The sequence below is a fragment of the Alosa sapidissima genome, chromosome 2 (genome assembly GCF_018492685.1).
Source record: "Alosa sapidissima isolate fAloSap1 chromosome 2, fAloSap1.pri, whole genome shotgun sequence".
In the NCBI taxonomy this organism is placed as follows: Eukaryota; Metazoa; Chordata; class Actinopteri; order Clupeiformes; family Clupeidae; genus Alosa; species Alosa sapidissima.
The window spans coordinates 38,731,423-38,750,869 of record NC_055958.1 but is presented as its reverse complement, the minus strand read 5'-3'; the positions used below and the strand labels follow the sequence as shown (position 1 = coordinate 38,750,869).

General features: G+C 43.2%; 2 protein-coding genes across 2 annotated transcripts in view; one reads left to right on the top strand and one right to left on the bottom strand.

Moving 5' to 3' along the window:
- Positions 1 to 19,447, bottom strand: part of LOC121690582 (GTPase IMAP family member 7-like) — a 69,621-nt gene that overhangs the window by 27,273 nt on the left and 22,901 nt on the right. The gene's annotated exons all lie outside the window — the stretch shown is intronic.
- LOC121697442 (trichohyalin-like) overlaps positions 1 to 19,447 on the top strand; it is a gene marked incomplete at its 3' end in the record, with an annotated part of 29,323 nt that overhangs the window by 8,090 nt on the left and 1,786 nt on the right. The window lies entirely within an intron of this gene.

Here is a 19,447-nt window from a genome sequence, read left to right as displayed (position 1 = left end):
ATTATTTGGCGACCTTCAACATTTTATCCATTCCTACTTGTGATAATAAACTGTATAAAATAATAAACTCTCTCGTTCAATCCTTTAAGCAATAATAAGCCTAATAAGGCTCATTTCCATAACGTTACACTTTCTTCATGGAATGGTGGGCATTCCATTCATTCATCATTGCTCTGTAAGCATTCTTGCATGCGTTCATTTCTGAACAGAATTCACAATCAAATTGACAGATTCACTTTGTCAGATTCAGATGTTTTTTTTTTTAAATGTTTATGTGCACTGAGTAATACTTACTTGACTTGACTTACTTACTTAGTATAACTTCATCTAGATAAGTTCCTTTACTTGTCTTTTCCAGGCAATCGGTTTCCAAATTGTTTAAAGTGTAGTTGTATAGTTAACACATCAGATTTTACAGTGTACATTACTGTGTGTACATGATTCAAGTGTAATCGGATCATTTGGTGTGTTTGTGATTTGACAACAAAATAGAGTTTCATTTTAAAACAAGTGTTTCATTTTGTAAAAGATCTGAGGGATTCTGTTATTTGGCTGTGGCGGCTATGTGTTAATTGTGTTTTTCGAAAAAAAAAAATTGAATTTGAAATTTCAAAATTCTGCTTAAGCAATGGAAGGAAAAAAAACTGTAACAACAGTTCTGCTCACACCGTTCTCTAAAAATTTGCTCCACGATCTTACGAAGCCCCCTTTAGTCAAATAAATCTCCTCAGGTTGTAATTTTAGGCTATTCTCTTTTGACAACTCAACTGTTTCCACAACTTTGTTTTCTGGAGATTTTAATCATTTTACATCTCTGAATGACAATATATCTTGTTTTATACTTTGAGAATCCCCACATTTTTTTGTTTAGATCAGTAAACCGCATCGGAAATCAGTTTCCGTCCTTTAATAGAGCATTGTTCAATTTCCAATAACCTCATAGTGATGGAAAATCTGAGGGGTCTGTCCAACGATTCCACGATTTGAGCGTTACGTTTTTTATTTGACATAGTGATGTCCAAACCTCCTCCTCTGTACATACAGTACTGTGCATATCCGTCTATATGGTTTTCTTATAATCATTTCTTATAATATATTCTGTAAATAAGCTGCAAACATCTATAGTATTCTTACTACTATTATAAAGTTACTGCTACTTCATTGCACATATCTGTAGCCTACATGTTGTTCATACATTGTTCATATGCTATATAGGCCTGCTGCTAATACGCTGCACGTATTTACCTTCTGGGTTTACCTTCTGTAAACCAGCTATTCTTTTCAATTTCTTGTCCTGTCCGTCTATAATTTATATATCACATTGCACTTTCCTGCTTTTGTTACACTTCTGGTTAGACGCAAACTGCATTTCGCTAACTTTGTACTTGTACTCTGCATAATGCCAATAAAGTTGAATCTAATCTAAGACCCAGCAATTCAAGTTGAATCTAATCTAAGACCTATACGTAAGTCAAGCATCACACTGGCAAATTTGCAGTGCATGTATTCGAGTCCTACCGCACTCTTTGTGTTGCACCCTGTGCATGTAAAATGTGCTATATAAATAAATACTTACTTACTTACTTAACGGAGCGCACAAACTTTCTTTTCAAAATGGCGGACATAGCATTTTTCTCATTTTTATAGCGACGCAAGGGGTGATTGATGACATTTTTGGGGGTGTGTTAGTTTTTCACAGTGTTTCATTGGTTGATAACAGTTCAGGGGGGAGTGTTGTAACATAAAGACATAAAAAGCATCGGGTAGGTGTGTACCGAGTAACTAACTTTCAAGACAGTCAAACCAATAACTTGTCAAGAGTTTCTGGACCTGTATTTACAAGGATGGCCGAATCGCATACACCAAGAGTATCCGTTTCCAAGAAAAGAGTTACGCTCACGTCGGTTAGCAACAGGCTAATGGATCCTGAAATAACTTTTGCCATCCTAGAGTGCCCCCCACACTCATCTCTGTGGTCCATCATGCAGAGGTCAGACTGTGAGGGTCCCTAATACAGTTCACTGATTCTTGGGAATTTGTATAAAACAGGTTTTAATTTGGAAAATAAAAAGTTTGTGAAATTATAAAATCTGAAGGTACATCATTATAGACCAAGGTATTGGCTGTTCAGCAATGTACTGGTGCAACCTCCTCATTTTATATTTTCCTATAAGTAAATTTATATCATTATATGGGAGAAAAATCACTTTCAGTGACATTATACACAATACTACGCATGAATGCAGGTACAATAAATGATAACATTAAATCATCTTCATATTAAAAACACATTCATATCAAAACATCAAAGTATTTTGCATTCATATCAATATACTTATGCAAAACATGCTCTTTATGTAAGAGTAAATAATAAAACACTTTGATTTACAATATTAGCCACATTGTGTATATGCAGAAGAAAAAAAAATGAACTTGCATGATAGGTGGTCAACACTAATAACACTTTTATTTTATCTATATTACAGCAATATTTGACTTAGTAACATTTCACACAAAAAACCTTGCATGCTTTCAAGTTCATGTGAATGAGTGATGAAAATACACACTCTGCTTACCGTCACCATTACAAATGCATAGAGAATGTTACAGAGAAAAGCTCCCAGCACTATTGCATCTTGTGCTTGTCACTTAAGGTTTTACAAAATTACTTTTCAAAGTCATTGCAGTAACTTTGCAGAAGCTATTATCTATTATCTTATTTTCATGTTTGGATTCATAGCCATAGACCATAGAATTTAGGTGAACAATGTGTTTCTTTAAGTATGATGTAATGAGTCATTTAGCAACATTTTAGAGTAGTATCTCAGAAAACAATGCACAAGCCTTGGGAAACATGAGCAAGCCTGTAAAAACATACAATATGTTCATACCATCACCAATAAATAAATAAATCAGAAAACACACTCCAATCCTTCCAACTGGGTAGTCATCATCGGTGACTTTACATCATTTGAATACCTGTGTGTGCACACATTACTGCAAGTCTTCTCCTCAGATTTTATTATTGACAATTTACATGTCTTCAAAACATTCAGCTAAAGTCTTTCTTGAAGAGCTAGGTGATATGCTGTCAGTCATTTGCATAGAGTTTGACTGTCTTATCAGTCAGTCTTATCAGATTATATCAGAGGATCTAAACTTACATGTGGATAATCCTGAAAACAATTATGCCAAGGAATTAATGTACAGGGGGCCAACACACTCTCTTAGCCATATCCTCGACTTTGTTATCACAAAGGGTCTCAATGTCTCTACAACTGTTAAAGACCTGACCTTACCCGATCATTTCTGTGTTCTTTTATAATGTCTATGTTCCCAATAACATTTCTATGATGACAAAAAAAGGAGAATCATAAATGAAAACACAAGTGCTCTCTTTGAGCAAGCACTTTCACAGACGTCAAGTCTACTTTCAGACGGTAGAAGACTAATTGGATGACTTTAACACAAAAATGGCAACCATTATGGATGACATTGCTCCATTACAATTCAGGAAAGTTAAGGACAAACAAAGCACCATGGAGGCAAAATCCAGCGGTTAAACTCCTAAAAAGAGAGTGTAGGAAGACCGAAAGAAAATGGCGTAAATACAAACTTCAGATCCGCATTGAGATCCATAAAGAGATGCTCCGCACATACAGTATAACTCTGACGTATGCAAAGGAAGATAGACTTTCTTTTCTAACATCATCAGTAGAAGTTAAAATAACACTATTTTCTATTTTCAACTGTCAAGAAGTTAACAAATCCCCCCTCAAAATAAATGCCTGAACTTCTCTCAACTAGTCATCTTTTTCAAAGGTAAAATTGACAAAATCAGTCAATATATCTGCTCAATTACTACTTCAACATCAGGAATTTCCAGCTACAAATAGAGGGAAACTTAACTTGATAGAGAACAGAGTTCAGCTTGATAGACTACAAAACACTTGAAAAAAACGGTACAGCTCTGTCGCCAAATGACTATGGTTCCCTAGAATCTCTGTCAGTGTATTGAGCAAATGAACAAATGGATGTCTCAAAATTTTCTTCAGCTGAACAAAGACAAGACGGAAGTAATAATATTTGGTAAAATGGAGGAAAGACTTTGGGTTGCCACACTCTTTGACACAAAAGGGTTGAAAGCAAAGTATACTGTTAGAAATCTAGGTGTATTAACTGACAGTGATATACAGTAAATTTCAACAGCCACATGAAAGCAATAACTAGTGTAAATCAGCTTTTTACCGTCTCAAAAATATTGGCAAATGTTTGACATGTCAGTTCTCATTTGCACCGCTGGTTAGATGAAAAATAATATTTCACCCGTGCAATGGCAATAAAGTTGAACATACTCTAATCTAAAAACTTAGAAATATGAACTAAACGTGAATTTAATCTTAGTGGAACAAAATCTTCAGCACATCTACTTACTCAAAAATATATGAACTGACTTACAATGCGTATAAGAAAAATGAACCGCTTCATTCTCAATACCAATTTCAAATTTTTTCTCTGAAATTGCACAGCGCCTGCTTCAGAGGCCACCTAGTTGGGCCTATCCAATGCTTGACCTCTTTGGACACTGTAGTTAGACAGAGGCACTGTAGTTTCTTTGGAAACAATCAGAATAACTGTACTGACACAGAGTTACAAAGGCTAGAATATAGATTTTGTTTTCTGTCGGATTACAAGCATCTCTGAACTGACCACATTTTAACCCTCTAGGTCACTTGATACGACTTAGAAACACAACTGAGCCCTAGCACCAGGTATTGTGGAGCTGTGTGCAACAGTAGATCAATATAGAATGAAAATGTGGGTACCATTATTTGCCAAGATATGCTCATGCGTTTCGTAAAATGCCCTATGGAAACTCCCCATAGGACTATTGGTTATCCAAAATGCATACTGACAATCAAATGCTTACTGTCTATGAACCCCTTTTGTGTAGAAGCATAATCTTGGTATCAAATGAAAGATAACACTCTGAAGTTTCTTGTAGACTATTTGGATTGTATGTCAGGGTTTCTGATATAGAATGACTACGCAAAATATGGAACAATTACACAAAAGTCTCATTTTGAGTGTATAAGATGGACTATACATATGCACATCGAATATTGGATAAAACAGCATGACGATTCCATTTCTATGGATCCAAGCTTTCAAATGGTGTATACCATTACCATGCTACATAGCAATATGGTGCATACAATTGGTTTAGAATGTTGGGGGAGGGGGGATAACCGTCTCGCCAGCGGGACACTGAAGACGGAGTAGCATGACCTCTCTTTCTGATACCCGTTGAAAAGTTGAACTGCATGGAACTGACAGGGATTATTTTTTTGTTTTTTATAAATTCAACAACAAAATAGCATGGCATATCATACCATACTGATAGATTTTGCTCTTCTCAAACACAATGTAGCCGGGTGAGATGTTTACAACTACATGACCTTTTATCAATCCAGTTGCAGTAGCCCTAGATCCCAACCACAATTGATGATTTTGAATTGATTTTATTCCGATGAAACAGAATTTATGGCTGGTGCTACAAAACTTTTAACCTCTGTAGCACCGGTGTTACTTGCAAAAAAGTTAACGTACAGCCCTGATCATGCTTACTGCATGCATCCACATACCAGGCTTCTTTCACCAACACTAATGTTATAACGTTACCATCCTTTTTGAATTAGCGCATATGTTTGGCTTACCATGTTAGTCTATGCTCATATCTATGAGCTAACACTGCTAGTTAGGAAAATGATAGCTAATGTTTGTGAAAGCTGGCTTCCACAAAAAAATTAACATTTACATGGGAAAAGATAGATAAAACACACAAAACATCCTTTCCTTAACATCTATCACAATAGTCAATTAGCATTTGAACAATAGCATTTGAATACCATTTAATGATAGCCTATTGCTAATTGAACCAATATGTTTCTTATTGAATGTTTGCCACAGTGCTCACAATTGTTATTTGTTATCTGTTCTTCACGTCATAAATACAGTTTACAATCCAGTTTTCAGAACAATACAATGTATTATTATGAATTAGCATGAGTAGGGGCACTAGATGACGGTTTAAGATGATGTCAGTGATGCATAATTCCTACTGGTAATGACTTTATTTTTTACTATGATGATTTAATATTTGATGATGGGTACTTTTAATAATGGTATTGCTTAATTGTACCTTATATTCCTTGAAAAATGTTTATCTCAGTGCTCAGGATTATTTAACCATTGGTCCAAAAAATAACAAAGTTGTTAAGCAAGAAGCTATTGACTTGAGTGGTATAAGTTTTGGAATTGTATGTTGTAATGAGGCCACTGTGATTAGTGCCCACAGTCAGTTCTAAAGTCACCACCGTCAGAGGGAGTTTTTATTTGTTTTAAATGAATAAGCTTACAATATGTTTCTTCAGTGCTGTTGAGTTATTAAAGTAATAGTCTCTTTTAATACAAAAAATATGTTTGTTGAAGAATTTTGCCCCACGGTCCGTTTGCATGCAATTTCTGAGGTCAACTATTTATACAATTATTTTTTTCATACATACCCAGGTATATTTGCTAAAAATGTCTATGTGTGTGAACGTATATTTAAAGTTATCATTCTACTTTCTACTACTATATACTGAGTATATAGGCATATCCACCAAGTCTGCTTGAAACTGTTTCAAAACAATTATCTTGTAATTAGCATGCATATTTTTGTGAAGTGTATAAGAATCCTCGACAGATAACCAGTCGGTGACATCTTTGTCAGACAAACGTACACCTGTATCTTTAAATACAGCTTCTTTTAATCTTGTTTTATCGTCGAAAGACCCCTCACTGGATGGTGTATAGTAAACCGCATTTAGAGGGTCCGTCATGATAACCTTTTCACCAAATATTGATTTTGATAACATTTATTGTCACCCACACAAACACATTTACAATGGTAAAGTATCAAACTAGTTTAAAAGCTATCTATAAATACAAAAAACACATTTTCATACAAATTAATGATACAAACATCTACAGTATATGTACATACAGCTATTATATGTTGTCTATGACATGTTTTTTCAAATTTCACATACTGTTACGTGATATGGTTTCTTAATGGAGGCCCCTACTCTACATACAATAGGTTAGAGCAGTCTTCAGACAATGACCTAGCAAGCATCATTTGTTTTTAAGGGCATTAAGCACTGCAAATTCTATGGTAGGCTATAACAGAATCTTGAAAAGTCAGAATCTTTTGATTGCCTGTTTCTAACACAATGATCTTTTGAAAAAAGTATTTTTCACACCAACAGTCCAGAGCTTTAATCCAGAGCTTCAGCAATGTTTTCCTTGATTGTAATGTTTCATACACAAGGGCCTCTACAGCACCCCAGGAATTTTGAGGGTTTGCATGAATTCCTTACGTCTGGAAAACACTCGTGATGACTTGTAACAATTCTGGCTTAAAAAGTCTCTGTTTTTTAGATCCCCTATGTGCTTCTGCTAGTAGTAGGCATCCGGACTTCACCGCCGAAACAATTTTCACATAACTTCTCAGCGATGATATGCTGTAGAATGCTGCACACACACGCCTTTAGGATGTTGTAAGGTAGTGACAACCAAATCCGGTAGCTTCAGAGGATTCACAGGTATTTGTTGACGAGACAATCATTGGTGTTTCAGCATTTTCTTCTTCTTGTATGTCTGTCATTTCGTTAAGTCAAACATACTCTTCAGCCATTTCAAGTTTCAAGTTATCACTGAGACTGAAGTGACCCTTTGCATGCTCACTGTTTAAGCTTCGTAAACGAGGGGCGTTGATTCCAAAGCTGACGATTCACAATTGTTGGCTAGATCAAGGCAACGCATCGGGAAAAGACGCCTCTTGATCCTTTGGTATCTATCCAAGCAAACACTACATTTGAACAATCTATCAACCTTTTTGAAAACATTACTTAAAACAAGCATGTCTTTCCATAGATACCTCACTTTAGGACCTTGTACGAATTTCTCTACATCATTTTCTGCAGTAAATATTGCTTCAGCATATGTTGCTATTCTGTAGTCATCACTACACAGGTGAATGAACCCCTGTGGTTCTATTTCAAGACAATTAGCATAAATATGGTAACATTTGGTATAGACCGAACTATTCCATGATGCTGTGAAGGTGCTATCCGAAACAGGTAGTTCAAGATCACTCCAAATATCCCTAAACATTATCCAATCGGCAGCACAAAATGAGATGTGTAGCATCCCCTCTGAAAACACCAAATACGGTGAAGCCAAAACATATAGCTTCACACTGCATTCTTCTTTGTCAAAAACATAGCCTCCTATGCGACCATCACTCAACATCCATTGGTATTCCAGAGCATTGCTCGGTTTATGAAAAAAGTTTACGAATGTTTCCTGCTTTCCTCTTTTTGGTGCAAAAGTTATTTCAGGATCCATTAGCCTGTTGCTAACCGACGTGAGCGTAACTCTTTTCTTGGAAACGGATACTCTTGGTGTATGCGATTCGGCCATCCTTGTAAATGCAGGTCCAGAAACTCTTGACAAGTTATTGGTTTGACTGTCTTGAAAGTTAGTTACTCGGTACACACCTACCCGATGCTTTTTATGTCTTAAAAACACTCCCCCCTGAACTGTTATCAACCAATGAAACACTGTGAAAAACTAACACACCCCCAAAAATGTCATCAATCACCCCTTGCGTCGCTATAAAAATGAGAAAAATGCTATGTCCGCCATTTTGAAAAGAAAGTTTGTGCGCTCCGTTAAGTAAGTAAGTAAGTATTTATTTATATAGCACATTTTACATGCACAGGGTGCAACACAAAGAGTGCGGTAGGACTCGAATACATGCACTGCAAATTTGCCAGTGTGATGCTTGACTTACGTATAGGTCTTAGATTAGATTCAACTTGAATTGCTGGGTCTTAGATTAGATTCAACTTTATTGGCATTATGCAGAGTACAAGTACAAAGTTAGCGAAATGCAGTTTGCGTCTAACCAGAAGTGTAAAAAAAGCAGGAAAGTGCAATGTGATATATAAATTATAGACGGACAGGACAAGAAATTGAAAAGAATAGCTGGTTTACAGAAGGTAAACCCAGAAGGTAAATATGTGCAGCGTATTAGCAGCAGGCCTATATAGCATATGAACAATGTATGAACAACATGTAGGCTACAGATATGTGCAATGAAGTAGCAGTAACTTTATAATAGTAGTAAGAATACTATAGATGTTTGCAGCTTATTTACAGAATATATTATAAGAAATGATTATAAGAAAACCATATAGACGGATATGCACAGTACTGTATGTACAGATATGTGCAGGAGGTTTGGACATCACTATGTCAAATAAAAAACGTAACGCTCAAATCGTGGATTGATCATGTCTTACGTTTCCCCAGTCTGCTATTTGTCCGGATAAACAGACCCCTCAGATTTTCCATCACTATGAGGTTATTGGAAATTGAACAATGCTCTATTAAAGGACGGAAACTGATTTCCGATGCGGTTTTCTGATCTAAACAAAAAAATGTGGGGATTCTCAAAGTATAAAACAAGATATATTGTCATTCAGAGATGTAAAATGATTAAAATCTCCAGAAAACAAAGTTGTGGAAACAGTTGAGTTGTCAAAAGAGAATAGCCTAAAATTACAACCTGAGGAGTGTCATGAGCCCTCTCACTCCACCGGGTTACCACCTTAATTGGTTTCCATTATCTTCCACTCTGCTCACCACTCTCTCTACTCAGCCTAACTAGCTCCACCTGTCCCTGCTCTGCTCTGCTCTAATTACTCTGCCAGCTGTGCTGCATTACCCACTAACCTCTCCCAGTATTTAAAGCCCTGTCTTTCAGCTCTCCTTTGTCAGATCGTCTGCAAAGCTCACACCCGGAACCTGTTTGCTCGCGCTTCTGGCTCACTCTTGTTTTGTGACCCCGGACCTGCCTGAATCTTGGATACTCTTCTGCCCCAGAAAACCAGACCTGCTTTCTGCCGTAACGACTCCTGACTACTCTTCGATCCCGGTAACTCTGACCAGCCTTCTGCCTTGCTACTACGAATTTGGATTTCCCTTGAACTGTACTTCTGCCTCGTTTCATCTGCCCTGTTGTGTCTGTGTTCCCCCCCCCCCCAGGACTTCCGGACCACCCACCACCGGCGTCATAGGACGCATCGCTGCCACTGGGGGGGACAGTCACAGCACATTGGACGGAACCCCTGTATCCCTGTTATTCCTGGTAACCCCTGGAGCCTTCACTCACTCCCTACTTCCCTTTTCCCTTAAGTTTAATAAACTTTCTGGTGTGACGCAATTGTGGTCCTCTGGTCGTCTGTCTGAACCGTGACAGTACGATCTGACCATCATGGACTCAGCACACACTTCCCCCAACATGGAAACCGACGAACCTGAGCAACCCACCGCCATGCAACGCCTGGAACACACTGAGAGAGGGCTAGCCCGCATGAGCGGCGACATCACCTCCCTGCTTCAGGTCGGCCACCAACAGCACCAGCAGCAGTTCCAGCAGCAGCAACAACAACTCGCCATGTTCATCCAACTCCTCACCAACCTTACCCCAGCCACTCCGCCCACCGGCCCAGTTCCAGGCAGTCTGCCCACCAGCCCTGCCCCCGAGTTACCTGCCCCGGTCATTGCAGCCGCTGCTCCGGAACCCAAGATTGGAAACCCCGAGCGGTTCAACGGCGATTCAACCCAGGTCCGGCCATTCCTGACTAGCTGCCGACTTCAGTTCTCCTTGCAGCCAAGGACCTTCGCCACGGAAGGGGCTAAAGTTGGGTATGCCATCACTCACCTGACGGGCCGAGCTCGACTCTGGGGAACAGCGGAGTTCGAACGTCAAACCCCCGCATGTGCAACCTTCGACCTGTTTGCTGAGGAGATGCTGACGGTGTTTGACCTGGATTCACCAACCGCAGAGGCGTCTCGTGAACTGTTCAGTATTCGGCAAGGCAGACGTACAGTCGCAGACCATTCCATCGACTTCCGAACCCTGGCAAGACGAAGTTCTTGGAACACACCATCGTTGGTGGACGTGTTCTTCCATAGCTTGGCCGACTATATCAAGGACGAGTTGGTCTCCCATGAACTGCCTTCCACTCTTGATGAAGCCATCGCACTGACTGTCCGGATCGACAGAAGGATACAGACCCGTCGTCGTGAGAGGGGGCGCCAAGGTCCACCAACTACCGGCATTCGGAGAGATCCGACTGGGCTCCTGTCATCTACTGCCACTCACCCAAGTCAGCTTGACCAGTCTGAGCCCATGGAGATTGGGCGAGCCTCTCTCACTCCTGCAGAGCGCCAGCGCCGCTTCACCTCAAACCTCTGCCTCTATTGTGGAGGTGATGGACATCGTGTGGTAACCTGCCCTTTTAAAGGCCGAAGCTCACCGGGCATAGGGGGAGTCCGGTTGAGCTCAATGACCATCCAGTCCTCCGACCGCAAACCCCTGCTGCAAGTTCACCTCCGCCTCTCTGACTCAACTCACACCCTGACTGCTCTGGTGGATTCTGGCGCCGAAGCCAACATAATGGACATCAAGCTGGCACGCCAACTGGGACTGGAGAACCACCGTTTGACACCTCCTATTCCTGCCCGGGCACTGGATGGACACTTACTCGGATCGGTCACTCATGTCACGGCCCCGGTCTCGATGGGTCTGTCTGGAAACTATCCAGTTTCACCTGCTCCCCTCTCCAGGCCAACCTCTCATCCTGGGTTACCCATGGCTCCGCCGGCACAACCCTCAGCTCGACTGGGTGACCGGGGTGATCAGGGAGTGGGGAGAGGACTGCCACCGAACCTGCCTGCTTGCTGCCGCACTACCCCCTCGGCCAGTACCCACTAACTCCGCTCCTGACCTCTCCAATGTCCCAGAATGCTACCATGGTCTCAGAGAAGTGTTTAACAAAGCAAGAGCCACATCTCTGCCCCCTCACCGACCGTACGACTGTGCCATCGACCTCCTCCCTGGAACAGCCCCTCCAAAGGGCCGTCTTTATTCGTTGTCTGCTCCTGAAAGAAAGTCCATGGAGGACTACATCAACGACTCTCTGTCCGCAGGATTAATCCGTCCATCTTCATCTCCTGCTGGTGCTGGCTTCTTCTTTGTGGGGAAGAAGGACGGATCTCTTCGCCCCTGCATCGACTACAGGGGACTCAACGACATCACAGTGAAAAACCGTTACCCTCTGCCTCTGCTCACCTCTGCCTTTGAGTTGCTCCAGGGAGCCACTGTTTTTACCAAGTTGGATCTCAGAAACGCTTACCACCTAGTGCGGATCCGGGAGGGAGATGAATGGAAAACCGCATTCAATACACCAACAGGCCACTACGAGTATCTGGTTATGCCTTTTGGCCTCACCAATGCTCCTGCTGTGTTCCAGGCTCTAGTGAATGATGTGCTGCGGGACATGTTAAACAAGTTTGTCTTCGTTTACCTGGATGACATCTTAATCTACTCCAGAAACCTGTCTGAACACACCCGCCATGTCCAGCAAGTCCTTCATCGTCTCCTGGAGAATTCCCTCTACGCCAAGGCAGAGAAATGTGAGTTTCACGTCAAGACAGTGGCCTTCCTGGGGTACATAGTGGCAGAGGGAAGTATCCAAATGGATCCTGCCAAAGTATCAGCAGTCACTTCATGGCCAGTTCCGGAGAACAGAAAGAAGCTGCAACAGTTTCTGGGGTTTGCTAACTTCTATAGAAAGTTTATCCGGAACTACAGTAACATTGCTGCCCCTCTCACTGCTCTAACCAGCACCAAGCAACCCTTCACCTGGACCCCAGCAGCCGACAAAGCCTTCAGTACCCTCAAGGTAAGGTTCACCTCCGCTCCCATCCTCCAGATGCCTGATGTGGACCGGCAATTCATTGTGGAGGTGGACGCCTCGGATGTGGGAGTTGGTGCTGTGATTTCTCAGTGGGCTGCGGAGGATAGGAAGCTCCATCCCTGTGCCTTTTTCTCACGTCGGTTGTCCCCCTCTGAGTGCAATTACGACATAGGGAACCGAGAGCTGCTGGCTGTGAAGCTTGCCTTGGAGGAGTGGCGTCACTGGCTGGAGGGGTCCACCATTCCATTTCTCGTTTGGACCGATCATAAGAACTTGGAGTACATCCGCACGGCCAAACGGTTGAACTCCAGGCAGTCCCGCTGGGCCCTGTTCTTCACCAGGTTTAATTTCACTCTGTCATACCGGCCTGGATCACGCAACACCAAGCCAGACGCCCTCTCCCGTCAATTCCAGAAGGATGACACCCCCTCCAAGGACCCTGTGTCGATTCTGCCAAGTCCCTGCATCGTAGCAGCTCTGACCTGGGCTGTTGAACAGGTGCTGGAAGCGCTCCGTAACCAGCCAGGTCCCAGCGCCTGCCCAGCTGACCGCCTTTTTGTCCCCGAAAACCTGAGGTCCCAGGTCATTCAGTGGGGACATGACTCCCGCCTAGCTTGTCACCCTGGCTCCACCCGCACTTACAACCTGCTCGCCCAGAGGTTCTGGTGGCCCTCTCTGAGAAGGGATGTACGGGAATTCGTCCAAGCCTGCCCCATCTGCAACCAACACAAGTCGTCCTGCCAGCCCCCAGCCGGATTGCTGCAGCCCCTGCCTGTGCCCAGATGTCCCTGGTCTCACATCGCCCTTGACTTTGTCACGGGGCTGCCCCCTTCAAGTGGCATGACCGTCATTCTCACCATAGTTGACCGATTCAGCAAGATGGCACACTTCGTTCCCCTCCCCAAGCTCCCAACTGCCAAGGAGACCGCCCAGGTGGTCCTGGAACACGTCTTCCGGATCCACGGACTGCCAAAGGATGTAGTTTCTGACTGTGGCCCACAATTCTCCTCCGCCTTTTGGAAGGAGTTCTGTCACCTGCTGGGAGCCACAGTCAGTCTGACTTCCGGATTCCATCCCCAATCCAATGGGCAGTCAGAGCGGGCAAATCAGGAGCTCGAGAAGGCACTGCGATGCATGACCTCACGCAACCCCCACTCCTGGTCGCAGCAATTGACATGGGTGGAGTACGCACACAATTCTCTGACCTGCTCTGCCATCGGTATGTCCCCCTTCCAATGTGTTTATGGATACCAGCCTCCTCTATTTGCCAGCCAGGAAGGGGAGGTTACTTGCCCATCTGCACTTGCTTTTGCCCGTCGATGTCGCCGCACCTGGTCACAAGCCCGAGCCACACTCCTCAGATCCGTTGCCAGCTACACTACCGGGGCCAACCGTCGGAGAATTCCTGCTCCCACCTACCATGTTGGTCAAAGGGTGTGGTTGTCATCGAAGAATCTGCCACTCAGGGTGGAGTCGCAAAAGCTGGCACCTCGGTTCCTTGGCCCATTCCCTATCGTAAGAGTGATTAGCCCAACTGCTGTCCGGCTCCAACTGCCTAATTCCATGAGGGTGCACCCCACTTTCCATGTGTCTAAGATTAAGCCCATTCATGAGAGTCCGCTGGTCCCTGCTGTGCCTTCTCCTCCTCCACGGCTCGTCGATGGTGGTCTGGTTTACACCGTCCGCCGCCTGCTTCGGTCCAGACGGAGGGGTAGGGGTCTCCAGTACCTCATTGACTGGGAGGGCTATGGACCTGAGGAAAGGACCTGGGTGCCGGCTAGTCGGATTGTGGATCGGACTCTCATCACCGCCTTCCACCAACGGCATCCTGATCAACCTGCAATCCGTAGGGGCCGCCCCAGAGGGGTCCCTAACCGTCCTGCCCGCCCAGCTTCCCGTCCTGTGCCTGACCCTGTCTCGGGACCTGTCCCATCTCCCGACCACGACCCTCCGGCTTCCTCCGAGGATGAGGACGTTCACTCGGACCGTTCGGAGGAGTTCTAGCCCTCCTCCGGCTCCCCTCCTCCCGCCCGGCGTGGTGTTGCTCTTAGGACTTCTGGGGCCGTCCCTTGGGGGGGGGGTTCTGTCATGAGCCCTCTCACTCCACCGGGTTACCACCTTAATTGGTTTCCATTATCTTCCACTCTGCTCACCACTCTCTCTACTCAGCCTAACTAGCTCCACCTGTCCCTGCTCTGCTCTGCTCTAATTACTCTGCCAGCTGTGCTGCATTACCCACTAACCTCTCCCAGTATTTAAAGCCCTGTCTTTCAGCTCTCCTTTGTCAGATCGTCTGCAAAGCTCACACCCGGAACCTGTTTGCTCGCGCTTCTGGCTCACTCTTGTTTTGTGACCCCGGACCTGCCTGAATCTTGGATACTCTTCTGCCCCAGAAAACCAGACCTGCTTTCTGCCGTAACGACTCCTGACTACTCTTCAATCCCGGTAACTCTGACCAGCCTTCTGCCTTGCAACTACGAATTTGGATTTCCCTTGAACTGTACTTCTGCCTCGTTTCATCCGCCCTGTTGTGTCTGTGTTCCCCCCCCCCCCAGGACTTCCGGACCACCCACCACCGGCGTCATAGGACGCATCGCTGCCACTGGGGGGGACAGTCACAGCACATTGGACGGAACCCCTGTATCCCTGTTATTCCCGGTAACCCCTGGAGCCTTCACTCACTCCCTACTTCCCTTTTCCCTTAAGTTTAATAAACTTTCTGGTGTGACGCAATTGTGGTCCTCTGGTCGTCTGTCTGAACCGTGACAAGGAGATTTATTTGACTAAAGGGGGCTTCGTAAGATCGTGGAGCAAATTTTTAGAGAACGGTGTGAGCAGAACTGTTACAGTTTTTTTTTTCCCTTCCATTGCTTAAGCAGAATTTTGAAATTTCAAATTCAATTTTTTTTTTTCGAAAAACACAAACAATTTGGAAACCGATTGCCTGGAAAAGACAAGTAAAGGAACTTATCTAGATGAAGTTATACTAAGTAAGTCAAGTCAAGTAAGTATTACTCAGTGCACATAAACATTTAAAAAAAAAAACCCATCTGAATCTGACAAAGTGAATCTGTCAATTTGATTGTGAATTCTGTTCAGAAATGAACGCATGCAAGAATGCTTACAGAGCAATGATGAATGAATGGAATGCCCACCATTCCATGAAGAAAGTGTAACGTTATGGAAATGAGCCTTATTAGGCTTATTATTGCTTAAAGGATTGAACGAGAGAGTTTATTATTTTATACAGTTTATTATCACAAGTAGGAATGGATAAAATGTTGAAGGTCGCCAAATAATACTGTCCGGAACAGCAAGGCCTCACTATCACACGGAAACACAGAGCATCAGACGCCTCAATCTCTAAACTGAAGAGTACACGTGAAACCTCACCAAATTCACACTAGAGGCTAGCTTTAGGCAAGTGCCAGACCATTCAAAAACAACCAGTCCCTTCAAAACAAGATAGAATGCTACGTTTAGTGGAATTCCGTGTTAATTTTGGGGCTATAATGAGGGTTCGGTGCTATGTATAAAGAATGTGTGAGGCAGAAGACAATGACACAAGGAATCAGTGACACAAGGAATGTAACAACGCAGTCTTTTATTGACAACTGACATCCAATCTCAATATTAACTGTTGAATATAAAATGTTTGCTTTAGTTGAGGCTGATATGTCTATAGTAGGCCTATATACTCAAATACAATCTGGCTTTATGAAAAATCAGAAAAATTGATTATTAAAGATAGATTATGCAGATGCAGGCCTTAATATGCCTATAAACCCTATAGGGTATTTTACACAATCTAACATACATTTCTCATGCAACCCCTTAAGGCTAACTCCAACATCACCTTCTGCACAAACTAAAAATATGTATTAAAAGCCTGAGTTTCATACATGCAGGGTGCACACTCTGTAATGTTTATGGTAAATCTTGTCATTATTTGAATGAAAACAGTTTAGCATTACATTCTATGTCAATGCAAAATTGTGGAAGTTAATGTGCTATATAAGTTGTATTAACAACTGGAATAATTACTTAATAATCTTTAAGTAAGCAAGCAAGTTAGTTTGAAGCTCAAGTTAGTTTGAATGACTACATGTTGTTGAATGTGTGTGTGTCTGTAGCCTATACATGTACATATGGATGTGTGTGTGTGTGTTTGTGAGTGTGTGAGTAACAACAACTTTCGTATGAACTTACAACTCAGAATATTATACAATATACAGTACAACAAACTTTACCAAGTTAATTTACTTACTTTTTCTAAGGCAACAGGTTTTCACAGTTTTTTAAGTAAAGTGAACTAATCACAATTTACACTGTAGCCTTTTCCTCATCCTCACCCACTTGACGAGAGAGTGTAATGAAAGACGGCGGAGCTTCATTCTTCAGGCAACAAAAACACCTGATAGACAACGTTCTCATCAGTTGTAGGTACAGAGCACCACACCGCAGAGATACTCTCTTCTCCCTCCGTTTTACCTTTCAAACAGTTACCGATGATTCCTTGACACGTTTTCCAATCGTAAGATCTCAAAATGATGGTGTTGTCCGGAGGAGACCCCTCGATCTGTTCCGTCACAGTAGACTATAGGTCTACAGACTCAGTTTCCCCAATTGAAAATGAAAGTCGTAGCCTAAAATGATATTACACCATCACTCTTTTCCTCCTAACTCGTTGGGAGGAGGATCTTGATATCTGGAGGTAAAAATGGGCTTCGGTTTTTTCCTTGCCGGAGCGTTCGCCAAGCCTTCGTCAGGTTTAGAAATCCTGTTTTGAGGAGTGACTGCTTCGCTAGACGGCCCCGCAACAGCATTCATATCAATAATGAGCGCCTCTTCCTCACTGCCGCTAGCACTGCTGCTAGCTTCTCTCAGCCATGTTTGCTCTTTCTCTCTAGCTCTTTTATCCTCTCTGTGTTTACGAGCCTCTGCGCTTGATGGCCTAGCGTGTCTTAATGCTTAAAGAATACCTACGTTTGCAACATAGGCTACATGTATGTAATCCTACACTACCCCTATTGTGCTTGAACTTTTCAATCGCATGCCATAAGGCTTAAAGGTGAATTTTAAAAAGGTTACCCAGTGCCTGTTTGCGTCTGCTCAGCCATTTTCACACAATGGCTAGCCTAGGTTTCACCTCTTATGCGCGCTGATGCTGCAGAGAAGGAGAATTTTAAAAAGGTTGCCCGGGGCCTGATTGCATCTGCTCCTTTTATCCTCTCTGTGTTTGCGAACCTCGTGCTTGATGACGTAGCGTGACTTGATGGTTAAGGAATGCCCCTACGTTTGCAACATACATGTGCATGTGCAAGTTCAACCCCTACCCCCTGCTGTGCCTGTACACTCAGCCTCTAACCCGGCCCACAGGCATTTTTGATTCCTCCCCATTTGTTTGATCACGCCCCTAAACCTTCCCGCTTTTTCAGTCATTTTCAGTCAAACCGTCGGAGGGAGAAGACGTGCGACTAAGAGCTCCAGACTTCAGGCTCTCTCTCTTTCGCGCGCGGAGCCCCATCCCCGGGACTCTGCCTGCCTGCCTGCCTGCCTGCCTACCTCTGCCCGCTACTAGGCCCAGGGAATCACAGGGAATCCTAAGGAATCCCAAGCTCCCTGAGTTCAGAGCCCTCGCAAGCCACGCACGCCGCACAGGCCCCCGACAACAAAAATTAACTGTTCAACACGGTGCCCTCTCACACTCAGGTTGTGCTTTACAGACTTTTATTTTAATTTATTTTTATTTTTCAATAATACATTTAAAAAAAAAAAAAAACATTACTTCTTTTATACATTTAAAAAAACAAAGTCTAAACTTTTTACGGTTTCAAGGTACAAAGCAAAGTTACACCGATGTTGCTGAAAGTTCTAGAAAAACAAGAACGGTCCCCGCCCCTTTGTATGATGTCATAAGACACGCCTGCAGAAAGTAAGACCTCCCCATCATGACGTCATAAGACACGCCTACCTCACGTGATCAAGAATGATCTGGAAGGTAACGCCCCCCTGAATCAGCGCATTTTTAATTTGACCTCTGACCTTAATGAGGGGGCCCCCCATCCATCATCTTGACAGAAGGTGGATGTTATATCTCTCTCAAGTGGTAGTGTTTTTAAAAAGAAGGGATCATGGAGAATAAAGAAAAAATATAAAAAAATCTTTGTATATTCCCACAAGGTGTCTGGAAATGGGAACCAAAATGATTTTCCAGACTTGTGAGCTCTGCTGTTCCCTCTCATTAAATCTCTCAAAGGTTCCATTCCCTTGGGGCCTGTACGATGTTGTTCGGATCTTAGAACAGCCATAGAGGCTACACAGTTGGGCTACTAGGGCTGACTCAAAGGACGCCCCTTGATCGGACAGGATTCGTTCAGGACACCCCCATGGTTGAATGAGGTGGCGCCAGAGAACCCGAGCCGTAGTGACTGCCGTCTGGTCCTTTGTAGGGACAGCCCATCCGTACTTGGAGAAAAGGTCTGTTATGACTAGCAGATAGGGATAAGCATCAGCTGGTCGGCCTAGGGACAAATAGTCAATTGCAACAGTTTCTAAGGTGTATGATG